This window comes from Meles meles, chromosome 10 (assembly GCF_922984935.1).
Source record: "Meles meles chromosome 10, mMelMel3.1 paternal haplotype, whole genome shotgun sequence".
Classification (NCBI taxonomy): Eukaryota; Metazoa; Chordata; class Mammalia; order Carnivora; family Mustelidae; genus Meles; species Meles meles.
In genome coordinates, this window is record NC_060075.1 from 75967295 (window position 1) to 75992290 (window position 24996).

The 24996-nt window shown below is 36.3% G+C and overlaps 1 protein-coding gene across 1 annotated transcript in view; it reads right to left on the reverse strand.

The window, feature by feature from the left end:
• ZNF804B (zinc finger protein 804B) overlaps positions 1-24996 on the reverse strand; it is a 542683-nt gene that overhangs the window by 477899 nt on the left and 39788 nt on the right. The window lies entirely within an intron of this gene.

The window sequence follows — 24996 nt, forward strand, 5'->3', positions numbered from 1 at the left end:
CTTGCTCAGCAGGGAGCCTGCTTCTCTCTCTGCCTCTGCCTGCCACTCTGCCTGCTTGTGCTCTCTCTCTCTGACAAATAAATAAATAAAATCTTTAAAAAAAGAAAAAAAAAACAGAATAGAATGTTTCCAAAACCCAACGGTACTCCAGCATTTCTTCACATAATAAAAAGAGCCTAAATAAAGCCAATTAGTATAAATTATGGCAGACTAAAGTCATAGAAGAGCTGTTTCCTCACGCGACCAAAAAAAAAAAAAAAAATAGATGTTTTCTTTAAGAATTGTAGTATTTTTTTCTTGATTTTTATAAAAATAATATTACTGGTTAGAAATAAAATTTTGAAAGAAAAGAAACCAACATTTGCCAGAAAGAGTATTTGACTTTGGCACTTCTTCAGAATCACCTGTGAGGTTAGGTTATGAGGCTATAATTCTAAATTTGTACAAGCACATGGTAACCCAAGGATATTGTTTAGAGACGAATTACTACTAATTGAGTCATTGTCATTGTGTTTGGAACTGCAGCCTCTTAACAGGACCAGCTTTGCCAACACTATATTTTTCTCACTCCACAGTGCTACATATACAAGAGACACATTTGAAAATTTAAAGTTGGAAACATCGGGGATTTATGAATACCATTTGTGATTGTTGAAAACACACAGAAAAACAACTGAGAATACTGCAGACAGTCACAGAGATCCTTTTTATCTGGTCATTTCTTTAAATAATTATTTCATGTGAAGTAAGATTTCAGCAAATATAAACTGTAGCCTTGGAATTACTATGAGCACCAACCAGGCCCACTGGAGCTGGACTTGCTGGCGATTTGACTTGGCTATAGGATCTATTATAACCAGGGAATTATGGTTTGCTGTAGTTTCTTTATAAACTCGTAATGCAAAGGTGGTTCTTGACATTTACAAAATAGACATTTTCCGTGTGCATTATAAATCCATGTTCTAAACGACTTTTCAGGGGCCAAATTCAGAATTTCACACTAGCATTGACTAAGAGTGATTTAGGGAAACCCACAGAGATTTGGGCAAGGGAAGGGAGGTCAGCCTCCATGATGTGGCTGTGGCATTTGTGGACTATTATTTGCAGCGCCAGCAAAGCCAAAAAATTAGAATGCCCTCTGACCATGTTCATGAAAGCATGTCCACAGTCTCTTCTAGGCTGAGGGGTCCTATGCAGATTCTTAGGACTCCAGGATACCCCAGGATATCAGCACATGCTAGTGTCCTCTTAGCCTACTTATCTTCCCTTCCTTTCCAAACCCCATCTTCCCCTTCCATGTTAACTCGACCCTGGGCTACAAGAGCAGCAATAAGAAAAGAAGGCAACTGACAGTGCTCCTGTCTGGGCAGTTGGGGCATATCCTCATCCAGGTGGCCCCACATGCATGTGTGGGACACATGCCCAACTTTCTTCTGTTGTCACCATGCTCCAGAACACTACAGGCATTAAGCATAGGTAATTTAAAGACTGAAAGCCATTCAATGTTCAGATCAAGGCTCTGAGGAAAGGTTCAGACAGAGGCAGGAGTCATGTGAGATGGAAGCTCATAGTTTGATGTCTCTGGTTCCCAGAAGGGAGCTGACAGATTCTGCCCGGCAGTCGCCTCCCCATGTGCCTGCAAAGGTTCACACTCACCCACCTAATGCCTGCGGGGATGGTAAGGAACAATATAGTACTAATTTTTAGCCTTACAGAAGTGGAACACCACATCTACTCCATTAAAAAAAAAAAAAAATCAAGGGGCACCTGGGTGGCTTAGTGGGCTAAGCCTCTGCCTTCGGCTCAGGTCATGATCTCAGGGTCTCTGCCTACTTGTGATTTCTGTCTGTCAAATAAATAAAATTTTTAAAAAATCAAATATTTCATTTGTTTTTCAGTCACTAGATTTCTCAAAAATATATACGATTTTATTTATTCATTTGAGAGGGGAGAAAGAGAGAGCGATCATATAAGTTCTGGGGAGGGGTGGGGAGGAGAAGCTGCCTCCCCGCTGAGCAGGAAGCCCAGTGCAGAACTCCAGCCCACTACCCTGAGATCATGACAGAGCTGCAGGCAGATGCTTAACTGACTGGGCCAACCAGGTGCCCCTCGGGAATGCATCAAATAATGATGTATGGACTGCTACCCTGCAAAAGTTGTCACCAATTATCAACCTCTATGCTCACCTTAGAGTTCTGAAATCATTTGGTAACTAAAAACTTCTTTCACTACAGGTCTTACCTATACTGCTAAAAAAATAATTGGAAAAAACCTGTTTATGTATTACTCAGCCCTTCCGTACATTCAGGAGAGCTTTCATTACAACTTCAAATAGCACTAAGTTCAGAAAACTGATTAAAAACATCTGGAGAACCTTCAAAAGTTACCTTTAAAAAGCTAAACAGGACAAACTACTTCTTGAACAAAACTCTTACTAGTTTCTTGAACTTGCCAGATCATATGAGTTAACCATTTTGAGCAATCTTCAATAAATGCCAGACTGTCAGTTAAGCAGGAAAATCTCATTTTCTTCTAGTATTCAGAACAATTTTACTAAGCTTATTGGAGGACAGAACTTTTTTTAAAAATTTATTTATGGACTTTTATAATGACTTTCTACCTAGAATCTCATGTTCTTCATATAATTGTTCAGGGGGAAATTCTTTAAAGGGTTTTTTTTCCATCTTTACAGATTTTTAAAACTTATGAGAAAGTGTATAGACAAAGCACTTTCGTGCCTCTGGGACAAGCTAGTAAGGATGTAATATTCTAACTGTGCGTATCTTCTAATATAGCAGCAGAATTTGGTGGGATCTATCATACAGGGTCAGCCCTAAAATGTCTCAGGTGCACCAGTCTTTAGGGGAACCAGGAATAAACGAAGGAGACATAGAAAGTGGGGACACACTTTCATAGGCTACCACAGGGGGCAGTAGAGAGAATATAGCCAAGCCCTCTAATATCCCCTGCTGCTCTTTACTTACTTACACAGCTTTATTTTTGTAAGTACTAATGTTTAAAACTCTATGAAATGCCTGAAGTGTTCTGATTATGTCAACCTCATTGTTTCTGACATATATCTAAATAAACAGCATGTTGGTACCAACAACAGTATCATGATTGGCAATTTTATTTAAAATGTTATAGATCTAACAATCACTAAATGATTTCCCAAGCATTACTCCAATGCAGGTGACAAGTACAATAACTATTTCCATTTTACAGATGATGCAGCAGAAAGTCGGAGACAGAGCACACCATGCAGATACTTAGGAGAAACAAACTCACTGAGAAGAAAGTCAGCCAATGTTTCTGACTAAAAGTCCAGATTTCTTCTCTATCCTATACTGCAGTATCCCTTCAAAATGAATGAAAATCACTTAATCACTTGTTAGAATTTGCCAACAAGTGTATTTTCTACATTATCAACCCATTATTTGCCCTGATGCAAAATATCTGTTCAAATACGAAGAAGGAAAGAGAAGTAATATTTGCCAATCACTCACTACATGCTAGGGGGGAAATTTTTATGATTTCATAGGTATCCTAATGAATGCATTAAAATTCTTTCCCATCCCACATTAAAATAATTTTGGCTGGGGAAAAAAAAGACCTAATTACTGTTATTACTTTGCTTTTGAAATGATTGGCTATAACTTATTCCTTTAATTAGGATGAGATCTGATTTCTCAGCAATCATTTTGTAGAAAATCTAACCTACAGATTGTTGTCAAATATAATGACATTTTTATGAATACCAAATTTACAACTCATGAAGTTGACATAATATTATGCTTCCTAGATATTTAATAAAACATTTATTCATTTAAATTTTGCCATTTTCTTTTCATAGTTTCCAGAGAATGATTCTTTTCTTGGTCTCCACTTTTTTCGTTTGTTTGTTTGTTTCAGCCCACTGAAAAACTCATAGCCCTCTCAAACTGTGCCTCTGGTGCCTGATAGATAAAGTAGTGTGGGCTCTGTGCCAGGCACTTTACAGACCTTATCTCATTTGATTACCTTATGTAAAAAAGTAAGTTAAAACAGCATGCTGGGTACAGATAATAGGTTGCTACAGTAAAACACCAGAAAATCTATAAATAAGGAGGACGATCTTCAAGGGAATTCCTAACACACCAGCAATTTTAGTGTTCTTTAGTTGAATAACAATTGAATCCTGTGGGAGAAATTGCAGTGAAGATATAGGGTAAATTGAACATACATGGGTAAAATCCTTTTCTCCCCTTTAAAAATGTTACTAGAAATGTTAATCAAGGGTGGACTTTATTAGATAAAAGTGTGTCAAAGTTGGCTCATTAGTTGTGACAAAGACATCATACTCATGCAAGATCTTAGCAACAGGTAAATTGGGTGTGGGGTATACCAGAACTCTCTACACTACCTCTGTAATTTTTCTGTAAACCTCCAAAATAAAGGTTTCTTTTTGAAAACACAATTATAATAAAAAAAGTGTTTTTAACAACAACAACAAAAATGTCCCTAATAATCTTCTCCTCACACTCTCCCTTTATGGACAATTCACTCAAGTCATTAGGTGGGGTAGCACCTATGAAAAAGGCAGCTCTCAGGGAATAATGAAGCTCAAGCATGGCGAAGAAGCAATCTGCACAGAAGAAGGCACCAGGTTTCTCGCTGTTAAATAGGTTACAAACATGGAAAGAGAAAAAACTAAATACTTTTATCTAGAACTGGAGGTATCAGCAGGAACTGATGGTTTTCAGTTTACAGAAATATAGAGATATCATGGCATGTATGTGTGTATGCATGTTGTATAAATTGTCCACTGAGAAGGAACTAGGATCAGATCCATCTTAACAGCAACCTAGTAGCCAGATACTAACTTCTAAATATCATTCTCAACTAAAAGAAATTAGGGCTCTTTGAAGAAAGAGCAAATAGCGGGGCTGGGACAGGCAAAGCACAAGATGAAAAATCTATTTTGCCAGAAAGCAAGAAAGTGTGCAAAGAAGGAGGGGAAAATGTCAAAAGTATACAATAGCCAGCTTGTAAGGTTCCTATAGTCAAATGTAGGATGGTAACAGATAATAAAGTAATAAAGAATAAAAGAGGAATCCAAGAGTCCATACTGAGATAAATAAAAAAAAAAATGAATAAAATTTGATGAAGATTTAAGACATTTAAATAGCTTTAAATTATCTTCCAGGATAGGCAAAATGAGCCTCTTCCCAACACTCCTCGCCAAGTGACCATGCCCTTATGACTTGTGTCATGTTTGTGTCTATGTTACACTGTATGGCAAAAGGAACTTCACAGATGTAATTAATTTTTTAAAAAATAGTTTATTTGGGGCGCCTGGGTGGCTCAGTGGGTTAAGCCACTGCCTTCAGCTCAGTTCATGATCTCAGGGTCCTGGGATCGAGTCCCACATCAGGCTCTCTGCTCAGCGGAGAGCCTGCTTCCCTTCCTCTCTCTCTGCCTGCCTCTCTTGTGATTTCTCTCTGTCAAATAAATAAATAAAATCTTTAAAAAAAATAGTTTATTTATTTTGAGAGAGCAAGCGAGTGAGTGTAAGTGGGGTAAGAGGCAGAAGGAGGGACAGCATCTCAAGAAGACTCCATGCTGAGCATGAAGCCTAACCACAGGGCTCAACCTCATAAGCCCGAGATCATGACCTGAGCTGAAATCAAGAGTCAGAGGCCTAACCAACTGAGCCACCCAGGTACTCCAGAGATATAATTAAATTTACCCATTAATAGACCTTAAATAGGTTATCTTGGATTCCCTGGATGAGAAAGTCAGGGAAATTCTAAATATGAAAAAGATGTGACTCACAATTTCTAGCTCTAGATTCAGAAGCTCACATACTCATGCACTGAGCAGCAGCCTCTAGGAGTTATCTGTAAATTTTAGATTGTTTAAAAATATATATATATATATACACACACACAAATATAAATATATATTTATATGGTTATATATTAATATATAATTTAATGAATATAATTGGGTATAACATACAATATATACATTGTGTATAATATACACCATGTATGATAAATAATACATATAACATGTAATATGATAATACACTATGTTATACAGTATACATAAATATTAGTTATTTACATATTTACATATAAATTATAAATATATGAGTATATAATGAATCAATTTTATTAATATCTGTTAATAATGTATCCTGACAATATTTTTCACTTACAGTCTAAAAAGGAAAGAGTTTGACTTGAAAAACTGTACTGGGTTTCTGGTATTTAATGCAGTAAATGAAATTTCTATGCTTAGATTTTATCCAAGTTATATTCTGTTATGCTGAATTTCTACAGAATAATGTGATAGCATAAACTGCTAAAGAAAAATGAGTTTATATTAAAATAGGAAGAAATTGCCCTGTGTAAAAATGGCTACATTAAGGGATTTTATTTAGTCTAGGTAAGGGAATACAGTAAAATAACATTTTAAATGTTACGTGTATGTTTGTATGTATGTATTTATTTATATTTATATATTTAACCAAGAAACTTTCAGAACAACTTTAATTTCCAACTAGATAACCAGAATGCATTCCACTAAAAGTAGAGGCTGAAAAACAGGTAACTACCCAAACTTTTCCTCATCTTTCTAGAGTCTTGTTTTGCAACAGGAAGGAAAGCAAGGGGAAATAAAACTGAAATCTGTAACTCTCCAATAAAAACATAGCTTTTATTGGATATCCAACGTAACACTAGGCACTTAACATTATGTTTTGCTCTATACAACAATTCTAAGTAGACATGGCCATCTATTACCATTTTAAAAAGTGGAAAATTGTCTAAGAGATTTAACTCATAGCTTAAGGATCTAGTTTTATAAAAAATAGAGACAAGATCTGAATCCAAAATTATATTCACATGAAAGCCATTCACTTTTAGTGAATGAAGCTGCTTGGATTTAACCTTGTCGTAATCTCATAGGGTGGAAAGAAGTTAGTGCTATAGTCATTAACATGTGTGTGTGAGAGAGAGCAATAAAAGACTGATTACCTCTACAAACATAAAAATACATACAAAAAACAAACACATTATACACAAAGACACACACAAACGCACACACACACACTTACACATATAGAAATATTTAAAAATATGCATAACCAGGAAGGTCACACAACAAACTTGGTACTTCAGAATAAAATTTTGTTTTTCTGTAACAGAGTCATATAAGAATTCAAATAACGTATTACTCTATGAATTCTATATTCTTTCATGTATTATTCAATCTGGTTAGATAACAACCAAGTGTTACATTCTATATAAAAACTGATTTTAGTAAACCTCTCTAAGAGTATATACATTATTTTTTAAAAGAAACATGATATACTCATTTGACAAAGTTTCCCAAATACAAAAGTTAGCTCTATGGCATTAGCCAATATCCAAGAGCAGAGTATGTAAAATATCAGTGCAAAAGCAAGTACTATAAATATCAATTCTGCACACCTTTCCTCAAAAGAGAACCTTCACAGGTCCAAAAATGTCTCCTATATTTCTTTTTTTTTTCTTTTGAGTATTATCCACCCATTAGCCATGCATGTCAAGGAGTATACAGTGTAAAATCTGTGCCAGTTCACTATCTCTATTCAGCATTTAGAAACCCATGTAAGGATACAGGTTGGACTTTTGCTCAGGGTCTTAAAGTACACAGTCATAAAAATTATACAACTCTTTTAGCATCTTTTAAAGATAAAGTGTTGTGTAGACAAGAAAATGTATAAGTTCATGTGGTTCCTGAGAATATGTCTAATTTGTAGTCTGAAAAAGGAAAGCTTTTCATCTGGAAAACTATACTGGGTTTCTGGTATTTAACACAATAAGCTTATTTCCTATGCGTACCTTTTGTCCAAGATATATTTTGTGTGTGTTGAATTTCTACAAAGTAATTTGGATGGCATTGATAGATAAAGGGGAAAAATTTTGTATCAAAAACTTGACCTTGTGTAAAAGGCTATGTTAAGGGACTTAGTCTAGTTCAGGAAATACAAAAAAAATTTTTAAATGACATTTAAAAAATATTTTTAAACTTTGTACATGGGGAATTAGATACACTTTAAAAATTTCTATGTGATAACAGTTGTGAGAGAGTTATGTTCAGGTTTTTTTAATTGAGATATAATTCACATTACCTGTAATTCACTGTTCCTTTTAAATTGTGTTAAGAAACACATAACATAAAATTTACCATTCTAACCATTTTTTCACTATTACCTATTTTCCCATTGTTGTGCAACCAATCTCCAGGACTTTCATCCTGCAAAACTGAAGTGCTATACCCATTAAATAACAACTCCCTTTCAGCTCCTCCCTCCCCTGAGCCCTTGGTAACTGATATTCTGTTTCTCCGAATTTGACGACTTTAGATATGTCATAAGTGGAATCATACAGTATATGTCCTTTGTGACCAGCTTCTTTCACTTAGCACAAAGCCCTCAAGACTCATCCCTGTTGCTGCACTGTCAGGATTGTCTTCTTTTTCAAGACTCGGTAACATTCCATTATATGTATAAACCACATTTTGTTTATCATTTCATCTGTGTATGTACATTTGTGTTGCTTTTACATCTTGAGTGTTGTGAATAATGCTATTATGAACATGGGTGGGCAAATATCTCTTTGAGAAATTGCTCTCAGTTATTTTGGGTATCTATATATACCCCAGAAGTGGGATTGCTGGTTCACATGACAGTTGTATTTTTAATTTTGAGGAACCTCCATACTGTTTTCCATAACGGTTGCACCATTTTACAATTCCAGAAACAGTGCACAAGTGTTCAAGTTTCTCTACATCTTTGCCAAATATGTTGTTGCTTTTTTTGTTTGTTATTGTTCTAATTTTTTACAAATTTTTTACAAATAATTTTATTTGTAGGTGACATATAATATTAGTTTCAGGTGTACAACAAAGTGCCTTAACATTTACATATTATTACAAAATGTTCACCACTAAGTGTAGCTACCAACTGTTAGCAAAGTTATTATAATATTATTGGCTATATTCTCTATGCTGTACTTTCTATCTCCATGACTTATTTATTTTATAACTGGAAGTTTGTACCTCTTAATTCCTCTTCATCTCTTTTACCCATTCTCCTCTTTACCACTCTTCCTCACTGAGAATACTCAGAAATGGAATTACTGGATCATATGGTATTTCTATTTTTAATTTTAGTTCTACACTGCTTTCCATAATGGTTGCCCCAGTTTACATTCCCACCAACAGTGCACAAGGGTTCCCTTTTCGCTATATCCTTGCCAATACTTGTTATTTGTTGTCTTTTTGATACTAGTTATCGTGACAAGTGTGAAGTGACATCTTATTGTGGTTTTGGTTTGATGATTAATGTTGTTCACCTTTTTAAGAATCTGTTTGCCATCTGTATATATTCTTTGGAAAGATATCCAAAGCAATCTACATATTAATTACAATCCCACAATTTTATACAGAAGTGGAACAAATAATTCCAAAATTTGTATTCAACCCCAAAAGATCCCAATTCCAAATAACCAAAGCAATCTTAAGAAATAAGACCAAAGCTGGAAATATCACACTCTCAGATTTCAAACTAAACCACAAAGCTACAGTAATCAAAACAGGATGGTACTGGCACAAAAACAGACACATAGATCAAGGAAAGAGAATAGAAAGTCCAGAAATAAACTCGCCACTTATATTAACCCACTTAATCTAGGACAGAAGAGGTGGGAAAATACAACCTCTTCGATAAGTAGTGCTGGAAAAACCAGACAGCTCCATGAAAAAGAATGAAACTAGACCACTTTCTTAGACCATACACAAAAGTAAACTCAAGATAGATAAAAGAGCTGAATTAAGACCTGAAACCATAAAACTCCTTCAAAAATTACAGGCAGTAAACTCTTGGAAATCTTAGCACCATTTTCGGGAGGAGGAATCTGTCTTCTCATGCAAAGACAACACAAAGGAAAACTGAACAACTGGAAAACTACATCAAACTGAAAAACTTTTGCACAGCAAAGGAAACCATTAACAAAACAGGAAGCAAAAAAGGCAACCTTCTAGATGGAAGAAGATATTTGGAAATTATATATCCAATAAAGGGTTAATATCCAAAATATATAAAGAACTCCTACAACTCAATATGAAAACAGCAAACAATCTGATTTAAAAAATGAGTATCTGAATAGGTTGGTTTTTTTGCTTTTTTTTTTTTTAATAGTAGCCATCCTAATGGGTGTGAGGTACACAATTATTTTTAATGCAGGTAGTGGATACAATATTACTGGAAATTGTATAGGAAAAATTAAAATTTTGGAATGGATAAATTTCATTCATTCCTTAAAATGAATGAAAGTCATTTTTCCTTAGATTCATAGGGATAGATTATTGGCTATGAAATCTATTTTCATTAAGGAAATCACTCCTTATCTCTATCACTCCTACCCGATTTCAGTTACTCTGGTAGAGGCTACTATAATCACAGCAGTGAAGAATGAGTGAGACATCTTCTGGAGATACAAGAATGGATCACCAAAAGATATTGTTCCCTGATATAGTCATCAAAAATTTTCAGCCTGATATTTCTGACAACGCCAATGCAAAGCCCTTACCTCATGTCAGGGCCTGTGCTGAATTTCATCAGAATTTAATACAAGAGCATCTTACAGCTTAAACTCAACTGTTTCTGGTAATAAATTAATACTAGGTTTTTGTGTTTTTTTTTAATCTTCTGAGATGTGGCATTCTAATTTTGATAGTTTCTCATTTATCTCAAAAGTTACTGATTTCTTTCTTATATTTGGTTTTGATTCAATTCAAAATTTAACTACTAAGGAACTCCTGGTCATCAACTGGGGCACACTTGACGATATATGTCTCACCCCTTGCAAAACACATAATCAGTTTGCTCGATATTTCACATCTAGAATTATCTTAATGAAAATGTGCAATGAATTAACACAAATGGAGATTCAAAGATGTTTAAGGACACTCAAGAGCAGGGACTGGTTAAAAAATGCATCTGAACATTAGAATCTATACAGCCATTAAACATACTTCTGTAGCTTTTTTTTATGTTTTATTTACACTATTTTACGGTTTTTATATACTTTTCTACAAAATTTGTTGTATACATCTTATGCACTTTTAGTACTTATGTGTTTAGTACTTATATGTTATTAACACCAAAAGGTTTTCATAAAATATCATTAAGAGGTAAAATCAAGGTGGAAAGTACAAGGTCAAAAAAGCGTGTGTGTGTATGAGGTTATGTGAACACCATTATTGAGGTATATTAAATAAAACTCATTACATGTTAAACTAAGCACATACCTACATGCAACTGCAATTTCAGAAGAGAATTACAAAATATACATCATTATTAATTTTTCTGGATTGACATTGAAGTTATTTTTGCTTTCTCAATTTTCTATTAAAAAATGTATACACCTGCATTATATAAAATAATAAAAGGAGTGGATACCTGGGCTGCATGCAAGCCATTTCTCAGGTTGATCCAGATTGGTTTGGCCTTGATCTCTGAGATGCAGGGCTGACCACCACTATTAAAAACGGCAACCTTCCACTGCCAGAGGGAACAATGGCTGAGAGGCTGAGAAACCTGTATAGGAGGCATTTGCTCTCAACTGAGTGTTGACTGCTATCTCCTCACATTCAGATCAGGGGCGAGATAAATCAATGTCACTAAACGTATTTCTGTGTCCTTGAGAGAGAAGCTGTTACACATTGAAAAGACCATTCATAAGTTTACTTTGGTTTTAAAGCTTAGTATTAAATTAATGAAGTTGCAAATTCAAGAAACCTAACCCAGCCTTAAGTTCTTATTATCAGTTTATAAATTATTAGTCTAGGGTATTTTAATAGTACCTTAGGGGGAGATTTTAACTGCTCACTGGCCCAGTTAAAAAATTCGTTCTTTTAAAGGCAATTCCTTGAAAAAATGCTTATCCGACAAACTGAATTATGTTAGGTAGGTAGGTCAGTAGATAAATGATAGTAGATTGCTGATGCATGCATAAAATCTTAATGTTCCTGTATTATATACAACTTGGTAAGATTTTATCTTAAAGTAAATCAATCTAGAAATCTAAATCAATTACTCAATTATACATCTTAAGATGGAATTAAAAGGCCATCTTATTACTTGGTAGGACATAATCTCTTAGATATTAGAAATCCTTAAAATCCCAAGTATGCCCAGATCCCTTAACACCAAAATTATTACTACTAAACATTTAATTCTCTTAAATATTTTTACTGTAAATTATAAATCTCCCAAGGTTAAAAGATCTTTATCCATGAAGGGTTCAAAGATAGCCCTACAAACAGCTTTGACATTCCCTTCTCAGGCAGTTGAAGTTATTGGCTGATCAAGGATTTCAACCAAGTTGCTGACTGGATTTTTTTTGGTGCCACTAAGGGTCACCATGAGCCCTACTCATACTCTATAACGGAGACTTCATAACTTAATGAGGGTTGAATTCAAAACCTTTGAAAGTCCATAGCTTATATTCCAAATTTATTTGTATCCTTACCTAATTTTTAAGTTGAGTAACTTTCATCCCACTAACTAGATCCCATAATGATAAATCTAATATGTTCAGTCACTGTTTCATTCAGTCCTGATTTTTTTTTTTACTTTCTTTCCTTCCAATAGGGCCACAATTCTTATTTATATTACACAACATTTGATTCAGTTTTGTGTCTCTCACAGCTAGTGGTCACAATGTCTGAAGTCTTTCTTCTGACAACTGTGTACGAATGCACATGTTTTTTTGAGAAACAAAGCAGGAGTGAAAAGATGGTTAAATTATTGGTAAACCATTCAGTTCTGGGACACAGAGACCTCATCATCTTCTTGCAACTCTACCTTCTACCCCAGGCAAGTTGTTAATATAACACTTACATAATATTTAGGAAATGAGTTCTACTTTAAGAATATTATATTGGGGCGCCTGGGTGGCTCAGTGGGTTAAAGCCTCTGCCTTCGGCTCAGGTCATGATCTCAGAGTCCTGGGTTCGAGCCCCGCATCGGGCTCTCTGCTTAGCGGGGAGCCTGCTTCCCTTGCTCTCTCTCTCTCTCTGCCAGTCTCTCTGCCTACTTGTGATCTCTGTCAAATAAATAAAAAAATCTTAAAAAAAAATAATATTATATTTATATATACTCTTTCTTTTTTTCTTTCTTTCTTTCCCTCTTTCTTTCTTCCCCTCCTCCTTCTCTTCCTTCCATTCTTCCATTCCACCATTCTTTCATTCACAAAGAACCAGACCACTTCTCGAATCCACCTTTTAGAATAAAATTAAGAGAATGTATTTAAGCACAAGTTCAGTTGCTCAGTCTGCGACATGGTGTCATGGACATCTGGGGTCAGCTCCATCAGTTGTGATGGTGCCCATCACCCTGTGGCTTGCCTTGACGGCAGGGTCCCAACACGCACTTGAGTTGAGCACTTTCACAGAGCATTTTTCATTTAAGTTATTAGAACTCTGTTGATGAGAGAATATAATAGTGAAGGAAAAAAAATGTTGCCTAATGATTAGCATGCCTTACTTTTCCCCAGCCAAGAACAAAAAGGTGAAATCGACTTAAATGTGGTCAAGGATTTATTTTAAAAACAAGTATTTACTGTTTCTCCAACCCAAAATAATGCTAAAAAATCTAAAAAGCAGTCTATCATCCTACCAAAGAGTTATAGCTGGAAAGCATTCACATCATAGAGCTCTCACCAATCTAGGAGGGCTCTGGTTTTATCTGAGCCATGAATAACAAGACACTGGCATCCAGCACTGGGATTATCATCTACCCACTCAGAAGAATGATTAATTTAAGATAAATAGATGCTGGCTTCAGAAGCACTGAATGCATTTCCCAGATACTATTGCAGCAACACTCACTCACCTCAGATGTGATGAAGTATTCAGAGGGATCATTCTGTTCTATTCATGTAACACAGAGCCTTCAAGATGTAATCCAGCTCCCTGGACTGTGGAGTTGAATTTTATTCCACTTTACCATCACCCTGCCAACAGAAATCTCTTCTTCCATTACTTTTCATAAGATAAACTTCTTTTTGTTCCTTTCATTGCCTGCCTTTGTATTTCATTAAAATAGAAATGGCTTAACTGTAAAATATAATACAAATTAAGTAGTCAAAGAGTCTAGCAATCACAACCTGATAATTCTTTAAATGTTGCAGAGCATAACTATACTTTAGTTTTCCCTGAAAAGATTTTATTAGTTTTTGAGATCAACTTTTCAAGTACAGGTTATAAGTGTAAAGTTGTCTTCAAAAAAATTACAGATTTTTAATTTTTTAATTCACAAAGAAAACACTCATTGAAGGCAAAGAGGATATGCGCTAAGCTTGAGACAAGCACTTGGGTTCCAATAACATCATGACCAAGAGGAATTTTCCTCCTTCAATGAGGCATAGGTCTTAGAGAGTGACCTTATTAAACATGTAAGACTAACCTGGTTCTCAAACACATCACTGGAAGCAAATTTCTAACAACCAAAAATGAGTTATTGAACCCAAGTCACACCATTGGCCTCCACCTCTGGTAAACCCTGTGAGCCCGGACCCAAAATAAGTCTTTAATCAAGAGCCGAAGATTCTAAGTATGCCTTTTTTTTTTTTTTTAACTGCTGCACTCTCTTATCACTGAAAAGTTACACATACACAGACACATGCACACAGGCACACAAATGAGAGATTCTGCATATAGGTACATGGTAGCTAAGTACAATATTTTGTGAAGTAGATTAGAGATTTTAACCATCAAGCAATGGTTAGGCCATGCCATTTCTCTACTTTGTAAAAAAGATTTCCTAAAATTTCCAGATATGAAAGTTATATTATACTTTCTGCTCTGTTTATGATAAAAACAAGATTATCCTTCCCATCAAACCATAACTAAAAAGTGTGGCCACTCTCAATTTGTCCTTATAAAAATTATAATAACAAATGAATGTAATTATAACAAATATAATCAATACTCAAGTTGTTTGGCTAAAAGTGGATAATTCTAAGGAATGGGTGATCCAAATGACCTTAATTTTTGACCCTGAAGCTTTCTATTTGTGCTGGAGAATTTTTTCTTTATTGTTATGCTTTTATTCATCTTGTGTTATCAATAGTTGAATTTTTCTGGGTATAACACAACTAAAGAATAGAAATGGTTTAGCCCATGGAAAAGTGAAAAGTTTTACATGAATATAAAATATTCACACAGAAATCATAGTTCTACTAACTAGATCATTGGGTTAGAAGTTAAGACCGTCTTCCTTCAGCTGTAATCTCATCAAATGTGATGCATAGAACCTCTCAAGGTTTAAAGAGGGACAAAATGATCATTTATCCATATTTCAGCATGCGAAGGCACAGAGTCCAAGATAGCTTTGCCTAGGAACCCTCCTGGAATAAGTATTCATGGCAAAAAGATTTTTCGATGAGGTCGACGGTAGTAGGTATGTAGCTGAGAGGTGCCTGTCAAAGAGACAAGGAACTAGGGTGACAGATGAGGCATGGACCAGAAAGGCATTCATGCATCTCTAGCAGATGCCGGCACTGAAGACTGATGCTGGAGGACCAGATGTCAACACTTCCCCACTGTGATGCTTCTGTAGACCCTGGAAATTTATCCTCCCAAATGACACAGGCACCCCAATATATGCTCATTCTCTATAATTCACTTCACAAAAAAGTGACATATATTCCAACAATGGTATTTAGAATCACATGTCCACAACTACTACTGTTAGTGGGTGTGGCTTCTGAAGACATATGGGATTGCCCTGAATGAAGATGGGCAAAGGGGCTTTATTAAATTTAAATTTAATATAGTCTGGAAAGGTTGCAGGATAATAAAGACTTGGATAAATAAACGAAAATCTGTTTAGATACTTCGGACATAGCCAATCTTTAAAAAAATTTCACTATCTTGTTCTTACTTATTGCTGCTCTGGATATATGAAGTAAGAATGATATAGTTACTTAGACTTGGATTAACATTGCTCTTAATTCAAAAAGAAATAAAAGTTCCAAAGTTTTAAATTCTAGCCTAAATCTTCACTACATATATGGGATGCAACAATATTTTAGTCAGCACTTCTGACTCTAAAATTGTGCCTTTCCAAACATCTTGAATGTAGTTATTAAAACCACTCAACCTGGCACCCATCCTATTACTTCCCTGTATAAAAATAGCTCAAGCATCCCCAAATTCAGATTCCTGTAACTGTTTTTTGAATACTTCTAGCCCCACTTTACTTATTGAAATATCCAACACCTTTCCTGAAAAGTAATCTTGTAAAAAATATCATCTCATTGTTTCAGTATTTCATGGACGTGTTTTTATCAACCTTAATACCAGGTAAGCAACTTGAGGGCTGCAACAGAAACTGGCCTCTTGGTGCCAGGTTCTTTCTCCTTAACCAAAGTACATTATGTCTGTCAGTAGCGTCCAGCTTCATTCCAACTCTAAACTTCCTTGAGTTCAATTTTCTCCATCCCGCACAGCGCATTGATCAAAATTAAACCAAAAGCAAGCACTCAAATAGATCCTAGCTTACTGATGATGTGTTTTAGCACAACAGATTATGTGAACCAAAGCAGATGCCTGCACTGACATTACGAAGCTACAACTCCAACCGTAATTACTGGCGTATGTGTAAGGCAACTTTGCTATTATAACTCAAAAACATTTAAAGTCATGAAAAACTAAATTAAGATTGAGTTGTGTTTGTATCACATGACATAATGTGTACGCAGGGCATTCGTAACTAATGTGTCTTTAGAGCTCCTCTGTGTGCCAAGGCAGTACAAAATACATCTGATAAAAGAGGAAAAATAAACACAACTCAGAGTTCAGTGTTATTTGTTGTCTCCAAAATCTCTGTTGAGAACTGATGATCTTAAAAATATTTTCAAAGCTTATAATAGAGCATTCCATTTTCAGACTCCACCTTCCTGGCTGGACACAATGGCAGTTGAGAGAAAACAACAAAAACAACAACAAGAACATCAACAATAACAACATAGTATGCTAGTTTTTAATAGAGAAAAACCTAGGATCGCTATAGGATAATTGCCCTATAATCTTCCTCCTCTATAATTTACTATCAGAGTGCGTTCATTCTTCTTACTGCCAAATGTTTTGGAGGAGGGAGTCTACTCCTTAACCACTTATTCTATATTGACTCAACTCAATGAATGCCCCCTGGCTTCCCTCGATCATTTTCCCAAAATCTTTTTTTTTAAATCTCCAGGAAACTTGTAATTGCCAATTCTAAAGTGTCAGCTCTGTTCTCAAGTTGTTTTTTTCTTATTTGTTTGTTTTTTTTAAGATTTATTTATTTATTTATTTGACAGACAGGGATCATGAGTAGGCAGAGAGGCAGGGAGGAAGAGAGAGAGAGAGAGAGAAGCAGGCTCCCTGCTGAGCAGAGAGCCCGATGTGAGGCTTGATCCCAGGACCTCAAGACCAGGACCTGAGCTGAAGGCAGAGGCTTAACCCACTGAGCCATCCATGTGCCCCTGTTCTCAAGTTTTTCTTCCCAAATATGGGCTTTTCCCCCCATCCTCTATCTGTAGTTTAAAAATCTAAGTCCTCCTGGGTAGTGACATTCAAATCCACGAGTCATCTTTCAATCTTTCCACAGCTCACCTCACACATCCAGTTAACCAAATTCTATCTACCTTAGTGACGACTCATGTATATTTCTCAGTCTTAGCAACTGCCAAACTCTTCAAAGACCCACCTTTTTCTCAGTGGTAGGATTTAGGTTAGTCATGCAAAGATGGTCTTACATCATGAAGGGTTTTTCTAAACTGAAGCTCCTAGACCATGTCTCCATAACAGCTCCATTTTCTAACTCTAGGTCTTCCTATTCCTTCTCTCAATCACTAAGCCTAGACATCCCTGATCCTCCTTTGTTCACCTTGTTCCAACATCTGCCATTTTATAAGTTCTACCCATTGGGAGGCTCGCAAACTAGACTAGCCCAGACCACAAACAGAGCAACACATGTATTACCTTTTACCAAACCCAAAGCCTGTTGGGTTTTTTAAATATTTTTTTCTGAATAGAAAAATAATGTAGACATCAGGGAGATTCAAATTAAAACCACATTGAGATATCACCTTACACCAGTTAGAATGGCCAAAATTAGCAAGACAAGAAACAACATGTGTTGGAGAGGATGTGGAGAAAGGGGAACCCTCTTACACTGTTGGTGGGAATGCAAGTTGGTGCAGCCACTTTGGAGAACAGTGTGGCGATTCCTCAAGAAATTAAAAATAGAGCTTCCCTATGACCCTGCAATTGCACTACTGGGTATTTACCCCAAAGATACAGATGGAGTGAAAAGAAGGCCCATCTGTACTCCAATATTTATTGCAGCAATGGCCACGGTTGCCAAACTGTGGAAAGAACCAAGATGCCCTTCAACAGACGAATGGATAAGGAAGATGTGGTCCATATACACAATGGAGTATTATGCCTCCATCAGGAAGGATGAATACCCAACTTCTGTATCAACATGGACGGGACTGGAAGAGATTACGCTGAGTGAAATAAGTCAAGCACTGAGAGTCAAGTATCATATGGTTTCACTTCTTTGTGGAGCATAACAAAGAACATGGAGGACATGGGGAGATGGAGAGGAGAAGGGAGTTGAGGGAAATTGGAAGGGGGATGAACTATGAGAGACTATGGACTCTGAAAAACAACCTGAGGGTTTTGAAGGGGCGGGGGGTGGGAGTTTGGGGAACCAGATGGTGGGTAATAGGGAGGACACGTATTGCATGGAGCACTGGGTGTGGTGCAAAAACAATGAATACTGTTACGCTGAAAAGAAATTTTTTAAAAAGTGGAAAGAAAAAAGAAAGTGAACCAGATTTAGAGAACATTGTGAGTTCATTCTTGGACATGAAGAGAACTTAGTCATTTAGATATATGGTTCTGATGTTTAGAGGAAAACAATGCAAACAATCATGACAAGAGTTATTTTTATAGCTCAATATTAAATTTGGATTTGAGTTTTATCAGAGGTAAGATTGAAAAGCAATATATGTGGTATTGAATGGTTACTGTTCAATTAAAGAAAGTTCCGAATTTCTTGTCTGGAAACTTTTCCAAAACTTTTTGGATTTTTTTTTTTAATGGACGTGATATACATAAAAATAAATAGCATCTTTTAGTAAAAAATTCAGATATATAGTAAATATTTAATAAATATTCTTCATACAGAAAAAAAAGAAAAATAATGTAGACATGCTTAGAAATTTTTTAAAAAGGCAAACTGAGTATCACCACCAAATTCTACTATTTTTTTTGAAAGAAAGAGAAAAAGAGAGCATTAGTGGGGTGGGGGGTGGTTGTGCAGGGTGGAGAAGATGGAGAGAGAGAGAATCTTAAGTAGGCTCCATGCCTGGCACAAAGCCTAATTCGGGGCTCAATCTCACAACCCTGAGGTCATGACCTGAACAGAAACCAGTAGTCTAATGCTTAACCGACTGAACCACTCAAAGTGCCCCCTAAATTCCACCAATTTTAACATTTGGCTAGATTTCTCTCTGGTTTGTATTATCATTTTTTAAATAAAATGGGAGTCACGTATTATACATAACTTTGTTTATTATATTACTTACTTTGAGAATAACTGTTTTCTGTGCATTTAAAATATCCTTCAAAAATGATTTTAGGGCATCACAGTATTCCATAATTAATATACTTATTCAATTTTTCCAAGTTCTCCTTTAATCCCTATAATAACCAACTTTACAACAAAATGTTTGTCAATAATTTTGTTTCTTTATTTCTTCTTTAATTTCTTTATTTCTAACACCCAGAAGAGGTATTAGTTACAGTATGAAATTTGTAAGCTCGTGATCCAGATCACCAAATTACTTTCTAGAAAAGCTGAACCAGTTTGCTCCTCGACCGGTGGAAGATAAGGGCACTCATTCCCCAGCGGCAGAATTCTTCAAAGTGTTCTGGTTGCCTCCAGGATTGCCCATCCCTAACTCCTCTGCCCATCACAGGCAACTTTCAAAAGCACAGTTATGATTACAGGCACTCAGACAATACCAGTGATTCCTTACCACCCACAGAGTAAAACTCATACCTCTGAGCACCGGCATCCAAGTCCTCCACAAACTAGCTCCAACTTCCTGTTTCTCCTTCCTCTTGTCTCTCCCCGGCTCACCCTCCAGCCTGGGCCATCACTTCTACTCCGGACTATACTTAAAATCACCTAGACAGGTTTTCACAAACACATAGGCTAGAGTTCTTTTCCATGCTAATTAAATAAGAACCAGGGGCTGCTTCATCTCCACCAGATGATTCTAATAAACAGCCAGCGTTTGAATCACCACCAGCCAGCCCGTTCTTCCTTAAAATGAAGTGGGTGGAAACACTGGAAGAGCATTTGTCAAAAATGCAAATTCTTGGAGCACACTTGAAGCATAGTAACTCAGACTTTGTGGGGCTAGAGACCAGGAATTTCTAATTTAACAAGCCTGTGGATTCTATAGTTTGAGAACTATATCTACTTCAACAAGACCACTGCTATTTCCTCAAGTGCTATGTTTCCCAGCCCTGCCATATATGCCTTCTGCTCTTTATGCTTCTCGTTTACAAAGCCTGTTGTGTATCTTCCCTAATCCCCATCTCTTCCCTGGCCCACCTCAAATCATAGCTTTTGTTATGCCCAACTTAAATGCCAACTTAAAAATGCTAATCTTTTCCTCAGGTTTAATTGTTCTGGCATTTTTTGTTTTCTTGTTCATTGTTTATGCCCTTATATTTCTGCTCTCCAGCTCTGTACTAAACATAATTGTATAGACATTATGATCTACTAATAGAATTGACTTTTTCACATGTAGGTACAATATCTGATTTATAAGAATATCTCCACAGTGTCTGGCACGTTTTTCTACACATAGTAGATATATGTTAAATGTTTGAATTGAATAAGTATTTTTAGCCTGTGCTCTCCTTGATAAATAGTTACCAAACACTTCTCCATAATGTTTCTGACAAAGAGAAGCAGTGTTGAAGAAGGCAATCTAGTTTTCTTTTTTTAATAAATCATTAAATATCTAGTGATTTGATAACTAATCATTTTTTTTCTCTCTGCTAAATCAAGTATATTTTTCTTTACCTAATACTTTAGGCATGTGATTCAAGTCAAAGGCTCTACCCAAGTTGTCATTTATTTAGAACATGAATTCTCTTACACAAATTATTTAGATATATCAAATCTCAGAAAAAGTGGAAATGATTTAGAGTTAGAATTCTGTCTTTCCAGCATATGAGCACAAGTGGAATATTAAAGTGGGATCTGGTATTCTGAGTAGAAAATAGTCAGTTAGTGCACATTCTCCCATTCTGGAGAAATGAATTCAAGAAACATTCATAAAACCACTTCCTAGCTCTGTTCCCCTAAAGACCATGCCCAAATAAAAGCTCTTTCATTAAGCTTTCCAGAAAAGCCACCCTTTCCACCTCAGGGCTTCTAAAGCACTGATCATCATTCACATTATATTTATGAAGTTTTCCCCTACCCTGTAGTCTTTCATGGACATCTCAACACCCCTCACTGGACCCTAAACTCCTAAAATTAGAGACCATCTGTTTTCCATTTTGTGTTTCATACAATGCCCCTGATATTACCTGGCACACCAAAGGTGTAGATAAACCTGAGATGAATGAGAGAATAAAGACAGTAAATCAATTTTGTTGAATTACAGGTATGAGGTAAGACTTTTCAATTTCCTTTATCCAAACCACAAGGTAGCCTCTATTTTCAGAAAAATTGTCCTGTCATAGAGAAGCAAAGAATGGCCCTGTGGGCATGGATACTGAGAGGGAATAATTTATCTGCTCTTTACCCTAGGAAAACAGAGTAGGAAGGTTGCTGAGAGCATGTGTGAACCGTGTAAAGCACTTAAATACCTCATGCCTTAGTTTCCCCTTCTATAATCGTGGCCAAAACCTCTGTCGACCTTATAGGGCTGTTGTGAATCTTAAATTAATTAATATGTGTAAAAGCATCTAGTGTAGGGCACATGGTAAATAATCAATGGTATTTAATCTTTTTAATCCTTTCTTTCTGCCTTACAAAGACAAAGGACACTGGGAGTTCGTTTATTAGAAACATTTGATTCCAGAAAATCAAACCAGGGCAGGAAGTATATGGTAAATATTAAGGTGCATGTTTGACATGAGTTCCAAATACATGTTGTATACTTATGTGAGATGAGTTGGATAACAAGAGCGGATAGGTTGAATATGAGGAAGAAGACTCATTAGCATTATAGGTTTCCACTTGGATTCTGCCACTTGTCAGTTGTTGGAACTTAGATATCTACTCTAACGGATCACTCGATCACTCACGAAGAACAAACCCCAGTCTTTTTATCCCATTGGACTGATAGAGGAAATCTGTTTGAGTTGACACCTAAAGATAAATAACTAGCCCGTAATCAATGGAACACAGGACTGCCACATCTGAGAACTCAAATGCCGAGTGTCCGTTGAAAGGAGCTTGTACAATTATAATTACATACATCAGCCAATAAAAAAAATTGTCCAAACTCTGCATTGTGTCTATTCTTATCTGCTTGAAACTTGACCCCTGACTTAAGAGCCTGGTTGATAAAAGGCTGGTTGATAAAAGGCAAGAAAGAAAAGTAAGTTGCTTTTAAATGTGACGGGACAATGCAACGAAAATGTGGAAGCAAGAATCCAACAACAAAACATTCATCAAGAGATGGAAAGATAGTGGGGAAGATAGAGGTCAAACTATGATCTATGGTGGTAGAAACTACTGATTTTAAATGTAGTCAGTGGGACCACATAAAACTGCGAAACATATAGAATTGTTGAATCGTTATGTTACACACCTGAAACTAGTTTAACAGTGTAAATTATACTTGAATAAAAAAATTAAAACATAAAAATTCTCAATATCAGTTTTTAACTTACAGAAATGACAATTTCAAATCTTTCAAGGCAATGCCAATTAAGAGATCATAAAAAAGAGAGAGATAATCCCTCTTTTGAAAAAGAAATGACTCAGTGATATTTTGCACAGTTTACATGGGAAATTACAATGATGAAAGATTGTCATTTTTCTATTAGGTTTATATTGGAGAAACCAAGATATATGAAAGAGAAGGGAAATAAAAAGTGCACATGCAGCGAAAAATCACAGCTGAGCTCCCTTTTATAGGGGCAAAAACGTAGAAAAATTGTACTCTAGGTAAGAATGGTTTCATAAAGGAGAAAATCTTATCCCTGTATAAAAGGTTAATTTAATTTTACATTTAAAAAAGGCTTCTGGACATGCCCTATAAAGTCTTCCACTAACTTTGAGCAAAGCCCTTGTTAGGTTACCAAACCTTATAGTGGCATGTCCCCATTTTCTCTGTTATAATCCATCATTGTGCACTGGAAGTAAGTTCCAGGAATCCTGTGCACTTGGGAAGGGAAGAAGAACCTTCCCCTAGCATTCTATGGAGGGGAAGTAAACAGGAAAGACTTCATAAAATAAGTATCTCCTAAACTTTATGAAACAGACGCGTCACAGGTCCTACGGTTTCATGCTCTCAGCTGAATAGGTGAGGTGGAAAAACACTGAAGATAGAAGATCCTGATTTTAATCCAAATAAAGAGCAAGGACTAAAATGAAATGAAGACCCTATGCTACATTTCAAAAAAAAAGACTTAGTAACAGAATACAGTTGGCAGATAACATGAAAAGACCAAGGATGTTGGCCTAGGAGATGAGCAAAAAATGTGTAACTGAGATACAAACGGGGTATTTGTAAAGGGAAATATACAGAAAATAATAGTTAAAACGGTGGCATTTTAAATTGAAAAGGGTAGAGGTACATCCAAGCAGAAGAGTTATAAACAGGATTACAATTATAACAGGAAGTATTCTGTACAGAAAAAATAAGCTGAAATGTTAATCTTTTTCTTCTTTGTCAACACCAACAAACTGATGGTATCCACCTTGAGCCTTAGATTGAGAAGGAGTCCAAGTCCATGGCTGGCATCAACAGGAAGGTCTCCATGGTCAATTGACACCAAGGACTAGCCACCTGCCCTCACAGAAGATGGCACTAAGCTACTTGGGCACAGAGACAGAATGAGCGATCTGCACAATGAGCACAGAGGCTCAGCTTTGAGAGGGAACTGACCAAGGCCTTAAGTAGAGATTTGGAAGAAATTCAGGCAGATCCAGAGTCATAGAAAGTAAGGGAGAAGACAACGCCATAAAAATGTGGTCAACACTATCACAGTCTGCAAAGTAGTAAGGAGAATGAGGCCGAGAACAACCACTGGACTGGGCAGCGACAAGTTCCTGTGTGCCTCGGGTAGGGCCATATTATTTCAGGGAGTGATGAAGTGAATCCCATGAGGAATTAGTCAGTTTTTATGTACCATAGAATTAAGGAATCATTAAGTCACCTCTCAGCCTCCACTTTTTGGGATAACTCATCAATGTGTATAATTAAAACCAATCATAATGTACGGGCCTACTTAATCAGAGGGAGTCATTTTGTTGTTTATGCAGTAAACTTAGACTGACCCTATGCAGTAAACTTAGATTGACCCTGTCCCTCCCAGAGGAACTTACTTGCAAAGCCCAGATACAGGGGCGGGTCAGGCCAGGTAGATACAGCCAATCAGTGGGGCACACATCTATCTACTAGGGTGAATTGTAATTCAATTGGCCACCTGTGTGTGACCTAACATGACTGTGCAGTTTTCTCTGTGGATTGTAATCTCATTGGCCACCTGTGTGTAGCCAGGCTCAACCACATGCCCTTTACTCTATAAAAGTTAGTCTGTGAGGCAGAGAGGGGTCACCTCTTTGCAAGAGACGGCCCTGACCGGTCAGTTTGATTCTCGATGCTTGGCCCGAAATAAAGCTTTGCTTGATCTTTGCTT